At 39.9% G+C, this 7,967-nt stretch overlaps 1 pseudogene; it reads right to left on the reverse strand.

The window, feature by feature from the left end:
• Positions 1–6,808: 6,808 nt before the first annotated feature.
• Positions 6,809–7,537, reverse strand: LOC105744058 (annotated as a pseudogene).
• Positions 7,538–7,967: the final 430 nt, after the last annotated feature.

The raw sequence follows: 7,967 nt of genomic DNA on the forward strand, positions 1-7,967 counted from the left end.
CTGCAATTCACTCTAGCCACATCCTGCACCATTACCAAGAAATCTGTTCACTCTTTCCCAGGGTAACTTTAAATGCATGCCCCTCAGATGACTCAGCCTTTCTGCAAAGACTCATTTGCTAATGCCACACAAAATGAAATATGCATTGTCCTCCTCAGTCATGTGGCATGCTTTCAACATAAAAATTTTCAAAGTCCTACTATCTCATTCCCTTTTATAAATAACTGGCAATTTTGCTTTTTTCTGTTTCTTAACTAAATTATTTTAATAACTGCTCCTTCTTTTGGAGCATGAATCACAGATTGTTTTAGTTAGATTTCAGTTGCTATCACAAAATGCTTGAGATAGATCAATTTAAAAGAGGAAAGGTTTATTTCAGCTTACGGTATCAGAGGTTTTGGTCTACTCTAGCTTGACCCTATTTCTTTGGACTTGGAACCAGGCCAAATGTCATGGTAAGTAATGCATAGAGGAGCAAAATAGCTAAACTCATGGTAGCTGAGAAGTTAAAAAAGAGAATAGGTCATAGTCTCTAATATCAGCTTCAAGGAAATGCACCCACTGATGTATTTTCTCCAAGTAGGACTCATTTCCTGAAGTTTCCATTGTCTCCCAGTACTCCTATGATCTGAGGACCAAGCCCAGACCACATGCACATTTGGGGGCATTTAAGACCAAACCACCAAACAGCTTCACTATGTAACATCCCCGAGACCAGAGGTACCATTTAGGTACAGATTGGGCTTCACAACCTTTTTCCATTAAAGGACTCCAGTGTTGTCTTCTTTCATGTCCTATATACCTTCCACACCTCTGGAGCATCACTGGGGTAAGTAAGCTCAAAACTGTGTCTACAGTTGTAGGCCAATGTGAATGAGTGGACTTGCACTGAATCTAGTTGAAGCCTCCTTTCTCATTCTTGAATACTCTGAATCTCTCCTAAAGACACAAAGTGTTGCCTCAGGGAGAAAGCCTTAATGGGAGATTGCAAATTTAAGAAAAGCGAGACTTAGATATACCACAATGAGAGTTCCAATCACTGAGGGAACTCTTGCACGAATGAATGAAAATTTCAAGTAGGCATCAGACTTTGTGAGCAAGGAGAGTGAAGACAGCAGGGCTGATGAGCAGTCACTCCAGGAGCCTCTGAGGAACATGGCAAGGAAAGCGGAACCTGAAGTTCAGTGTGAGAACTGAGTCAGAAAGCAGGGAATAGAATCGGGTTTTAAATAATTCAGCTCTATTGGGGAGACCTGAAGATTCTTCCTGAAAGACTTGCTTCTTTGATTGTTTGCTCTAATGTCTTGACTCCATGGGTTTCTCTTCTCTAAGTGATGCTTGAAGCTTCTGCTCAGTCTAATGGAAGGCACATTATAGGGGGAGTGTCAGGGTGATGTGAACAGGGACTGTCCTTGGAAGGGTAATGGAGGGCATCAACCTGCCTAGGCACAGGGAAAGATTTATATCAAGATATGTGATTGTATCAGACCTATAGGACCTGAAGTGCCACAAGGAGAACATGGGACTAAACGTAAGGGGCACTGGGTGACCACTAGGGACATTTCAATTTGCACAGCCCTTGTCTAGCAAATGCCTGCAATCGTCCACGATCTCAGGGAGGAAGGAAATAAAAGAGTGATTAAGGAAGCTGAGGTATGCAGAGGGTTGCAAGAAAGGAGAGATGGAAGGCACAGAAGATGACTTGGAGAGATGTAAAACCTAACTCTTCTTCAGGCTTTAAGAAAACTAGGGCTGTGAAAACTATCCAGCAAGAATCATGGTCCCCCACTCCCTTCACTTTTCCAGTTTGTTAAGAATCTCTGCACTTTTCACTGAACTCTAAGCATAGCCACTTCATTCATGCTCTTCTTTCACTTGGCATGTATTTATCAGCTACTACTCACTGACCTCCAGGCACTGTCCTAGGTCCTATGGGCACTTTGATACTTCAGTAAAAGTCATCCAAACTAGTGGCTTTTGGGACCAGCTGGCAATTCTACCACTGGAATGAGAAAGCCACAGTAGATAAATGAATGAGCAGAACTGTGTTCCAATGATAATTTGTTTACAAAAGCAGGGGACTGCCCAGATTTGGCTTAGGGTCATCATTTGCTGGCGCCTGACCTAGAAGGGAAGTCCCTTGACTGGTAAGCATCTTGATTGTTTTGAAAAAGAAAGGAAAAAAAAGAGTAGCTTAAGGGCCCCAAATTGCCAAAAAAAAAATCTAGAACTAAAGATGTGATGTTTAAGGTCATATCTGAAAGTGTAGTAAGAGTTGTCTCAGTTGGATATGTATTGTGGAGTTATTTGAAAAGACAGAGAATATCCCAAGGAGAGGGACAGGCATGGACAAATGCCCAGGTGTGAGAGAGCACAGGGCAGACAACTGACATTGTAGGAAGGAAATGAAGGTGGAAATCAGTGAAAGGAGAGGTGGTGAGTGAATGTGAAGGGGCAGATTATGGAGATTTTATCTTGGTCATTTATCAGGCAAAGCTTATGGGAAGAAAAACAGAAAAATAAGCAAAAATTTCAACAGGTTGTTTTGCTTGTCACAAAAAAAAATTAGTTTGGCAATCCCTTTGTTTTGAGGGAATCAACAAACACTGTGGTTGACAGAGTGGATATGTATTTAAAGGAAGATTCCTGGAAGAAAGCTACTTGAGCAACTAAAGTGGGGACAGAAAGGAGAACCAAGTCAATGCCAGTGACCTTATTCTACAGCACAGAATCCAGTAAGAAAGTTGGGCACTAAGATGAACCCGTGGGTCTCTCTCTTCCAGCACCTCCTTTTGTGTAGCCTTCAGCTTGTCCTTCTAATTTGGCAGGAAATGATCAGCAACTTCCATCAAGCCTCAGATATGCCCAAGATCTGTAGGCCCATAGCCAGTGCAAACCTGACACCAGTGTCTACACAGGCATGTAACAAGGAGATACAAGACAGGATGGACCATACCTGTTAACTCTGACTTCCCCCAAATCCTGCTACTAAGGAAGGAAACTGCTCCTGCATGTTTGTACCTCAAGTACTCTTCCACTGAACCACATACTCCCACCCCACCCTTAATATTTTTTTGATAGGGTCTCACTAAGTTGCCCAGGCTAGACTTGAGCTTGTGATCCTGCTGCCTTAGCCTCCCAAGTAGTCAGGGCCACCAGGCTTGAAGAATTAGATGCTTTGTGTTATTGAGTATTCATCATAAGCAATTGCCTAGTAATCAAATTTTTCCTTATAAAACATGACTCAAATAAAAGACAGGTAATAAGAAATAGGGAAACAAGTCTTTTGCACATAGATGGGAGGTCCAGACATGGCAGAAGGGGAAAGGGGAAACAGATGAAACAGGAACTGGTATGTGTACGCGCATATTCCAACCCTCCAAGAAGAATGTCAGCATCAAGTACAGCAAACATCTACTAGTAAAAGATAAAAATACAAATTGGAAAAAAACACTGCTACTTTTTTTGGGGAAAAAATTACTCAATGAGGCTATCTTAGGCAGCTGGTTTGAACAGCATGGAGAACACTGACCCTTCACAAAAGTTAGAAGTTGTGAATTCCATCAATTAGCCTGCAGCTCACTTGGAAGCCGACACCATTTTTTACAACTCTGTATTTTTCACAATGTCACATGAAATGACCAGTACACGTGGAAGAATACACACTTTGATTTGAGCTCTTTTGATTTCATATACTCTGTGGCCCTCAAAATACCAAAAAAAGCAATAAACAAAAGTCAAAGCAAAATTTACTTTCCAGTTCAAGTCCTTAGAATGGTTCTCTTTGGTTTGGGAACCACTCAGGACAATGAGGCAGCTTTGAGCAATGGAAGCTTTTTGGCTCAAGCTTCGTAATGATTTCAGGCAGATCCCTTGCAATGCCTTGCAGCTGTGGCTGTCATTTTGCCATGGGGAAAGTGTCAGCACGACCAAGAATAGTAGCAGTCTGTCATCTCCCTGTTTTTGACATCCTCATCTAAAATGTTAATTAAATAGTTGCTATGCACAGAATGAAAATGAAAGTCAAGAAAAGTAGCAAAGGCAAAAAGTGCAATTGCGATAGCATTAAAAGACAGAATTTGCTCTCCTCCATGCTGTGAGCTCCATTCTGCTCATCTGGGCTGTAAGCATGTTGTCACTAGCAGTGAGCTTACGAGTCGTGAGGAGACTTCAATAGACACGTGGTTTTTAGTCCTGTTTACAGTCTACTACCAAAGTGAGCTGCCTATAGATTTTTTAAAATTTATCTGAGTAACTAAAATTGGGCTTGTTTCACACACTGAGCTTTTTTTTCTTACATTTCCTAGCAGAGAGGTCAGTTCAGCAATGCTTTCTTGAGTCAGCACTCAGATAAATTCCTAAGATCTCAATTTTTAAATGAACTTTGAGAGTGAAAATGTGATCTCAATATTTTAAATTGATATTCGGGTTTTTTTTTTTTTTTTGGCGGAACCAGGGATGGAACTCAGGCCCTTGCACTTGCCAGAGAAGTGCTTATTCCACTGAGCCATCTCCCCGGCCCTTAAATTGATATTAATTTTGTTGGCTACACACAAATACTTTCACGATAATATCAGAAATGTGAAATCTATACTGTTATTTATCAACCTACTTTAATAAAAAGTCACATTAATCTCAGGGGTTCCATGGTCTTTATCTTTTATGTGTCAGTTTGATTCTTTCCAGAGTAATGAAGTGTGTAGAGACTATTGGGACATTTATTTTATTAACTAAACAATGATAACTTTCACGGCGGACCTGCACTTCTTGGCCTGTGAAGAAGATATTGCCAGAAACAGCAAAACCTAGAATAAATTGAAATGAGGCCTTTAACCTCTCCTGAAGAAAAAATGGCATTCCAAATATCTTAGGAGTATGTTAGACAAAGGAGGTGAGCCCCAGAGGAGAAACAGAAAAGGAAAGATGGAAAATTACATCAAACCTGAGAAATCAAGGAATAAATAATGGTTTTGGACCCTCCTATATCACAGCATGCTTTTTTTTTTTTTTAAGAAGTGTAACCACTTAACCTTTATTGAAGTGTACATAGGAAGCCATGGATACCTTGGTTCTCAGGTACTGTTCTTCCCTGCTGGGTTGAAGCTCAACAAGAATAGCAGCAAAGGAGGCATCCCCAGTATTTGCATCAGCAATGTCATGGAGATGTTGCTTCGAACTGCAGACTGACAACAGCAGCTGGGATGAACCCATGTATGAATTGGTTCTGCCTCAAGCATGAATAGTTGGACATGTGGACTTCAAATGGGTTCTGAAATCTAACATCAACATTCCACAGATACCAGTGACACTGCTGAAAAATACGGTTCCAGGCTTAATGAAAGTCAATGTTCTTTACATTGAAGTAGAAAACAAATGTGAAACCATCCTCATTTGATTTGAATGAAGAAATGCAGCACATGGCTTTAGAGCAATCACAGTGCCTGAAATTATGTCCAGTTTAAGAGGAAAATAAAGAAGACATTCTGCATGGGCCACTGTGGCTTGACGGTGGCCTTGATCTATCAGGGCATGCTAGTATGTGGACATTAGCAAGTCCCAAATTTGCTAAAAGAATGGCAGAACAAAAATATCATTCATTTTTAATCCATGTCAAAGCAGTGAAGAAAGAGGAACAGATGAAATCTGTGTTGCTTTTATATGTTCAGCTTTAAGACTTCTATCTCTAAAATATAACATGCTCTCTTATCATCCCTGTGGGAATTTGTAAAAGGTTTTAGTCAATGTGGCTAGTAATATCCTGTCTTCTCTGATGTCATCAGATGTTATTTCTCCTAGTCAGAAATTTTACATTTAAAAAATTTTAATAAATGTGTTAGAAAGTTACTAAAGTTTTGAGAATCTTAAATATTTCTGAAACTAAAACAATGAACTCATCGAAACATTTCCAGAAATTTGATTCCAGTATGTTCTCCATGGCTAGTTTCTTTTTTTTCTTTTTTCTTTTTTTCAAGTGGAGCAAAATTATGTTTATTAGGAAAGCACCAACACCACATTCTTCAAAATTATTGGAATTTTATTTGCCTCAGGCTTGTGACTTGCAACCAATGACATTGTGCAAAGAAAGCAAAGATTAAATACACTTTAGGGAGATGGAGACAATACACATTGGTGACACAGGAAATCAGGTGGACAAAAGAAGCCATCCACTACACTATATAGATCACAATATTCAATAGCGTTTTCAACAGAATTTTTTTAACACCAAGAGCAAAAAATTAAGCAATGTTTACAATAGACATAAATCTTATACAATTTAAAAAGCATTTTTCAGATTATAGAGCATAAAGTGGAAAATGTACATGTAGTTGAAATCTAACTACTGTACATTTATCACCTATTAAATTTGCTTAAATGTACCACAGTATAAAAAAATACCAAACAAATAAAAATCGTGAAAATTGCCTGATGAAAAATAAAATAACCAGTGGCTTTTAATGGCTTCTCCTGGTTACCAGTGCTACAAAAGACAAAAATCTCATCCAAACAGGTGATAAGACCAGGCACAAATCTTTACCAAGTTATACCCACCCATTGAAATATACTATTCACCCACATTTTCCATCAAAAGCTTTTTGTTTGTTTTAATCTTTGAATCTTTGAGGCCCATTTGGTCACAATATGTTACAAACTCTGTGTTTTTTACACCATACTATCATATGTTTGTCTGGCACTAGTCTAAAGCTAGTTTTTAGGTGAGGAGAACACAGAAAGAACCCAGTGCCCCCAGGACAGGTGAAGCCGCTGGGTAGAAATGGGAGGGGGAGGAAAAATATTCAGTTCCACGGGGTCACTCATCATCAGTCCCACTTGCTTCTGACTGGTCCTTTTCATCCTGCTCTTCGTCACTGTCAAAGTCGCTCACTGCTGGCTTTGCTTTTCTTCGATTTGGCCTTTTCTTGCCTTTTCCTTTGTCCCGGCCTTTCTCATCTCTCTTATTGAGCTTGATTTTCACCTTAACAGATTTTGCCTCAGACTCAGACTCCTCTTCATCATCCTCTTCCTCTTCCTCATTGCTTTCCTCCTCACTTTCTTCCTCTTTGGCAATTTTCTGCCTCGCTCTCTTAAACACTGACTATAAGACAATGAAGTCTTTGTAGATCTGGGATCCCTCTAAGTTGGACATCTGAGCATTGTGACACAGAAGCATGACATCTTTCTCCAGGTCGCCCAGGCTCTGGTACTTATGATTACAAATTCTTTCCTTTAACTTTTTGAAATCCACTGGCCTCCTAATTAGTTCATAATATTCTGGTAACTCGTTCCTGGAAGATAACTGAACGAAGACTCCACTGAGCTGCCGCCCTGAACTATCTTTGTAGTTGATCACAGTATCAATGATGGCGTTCATCTGTTTCGTCAGTTTGGGGGGATTTGGTGACAGCTTCTCAGCTGGAAGGCAGCCTCTCCTCTTCTTAGCTTTTTCTACATCTTCCTTCACAAGATCTTTGCCCACATTTCTTTGTCTTTTTCTCTTCTTAAGCTGTACTTCCTCTTCCATTTCTTCCAAATTGCCATCTTCAATGGTCCTATAGTTTGCCTCTAACATAGTTCACAAGCCACAACAGGCCTCCATTGCTAGTTTCTTTTGAAAAAGCAAGTGGGCTTTTATTCGCTGATGCAATGTCACTTTTACACTGAAGGAATGAACATACCAGTGGTGTGTTAGCTTTCTGTTACTACAATGAAATATCTCAGGTAACTAATTTACAAAGAGAAAAGGGTTACTTCATTTATAGTTTTAGGGGCTCCACTTCATGATGTTAAATGAAGACCCCTTTGTTTGGGGTCTCTGATGGGTGTGCCAGAGAGTAATGGCAGAGCTTGTGATTAAGCAACCCACTCACCTCCTGGCCAGGAAGGAAAAGAGAAAGGGGCAAGGGCTCCCCAGTTTCTTTTAAAGGCATGCCCGCTCATGACCCCTACTTTTATATTTATGATTTTTAATT

The sequence above is a fragment of the Octodon degus genome, unplaced genomic scaffold, assembly GCF_000260255.1.
Source record: "Octodon degus isolate 3935 unplaced genomic scaffold, OctDeg1.0 scaffold00216, whole genome shotgun sequence".
In the NCBI taxonomy this organism is placed as follows: domain Eukaryota; kingdom Metazoa; phylum Chordata; class Mammalia; order Rodentia; family Octodontidae; genus Octodon; species Octodon degus.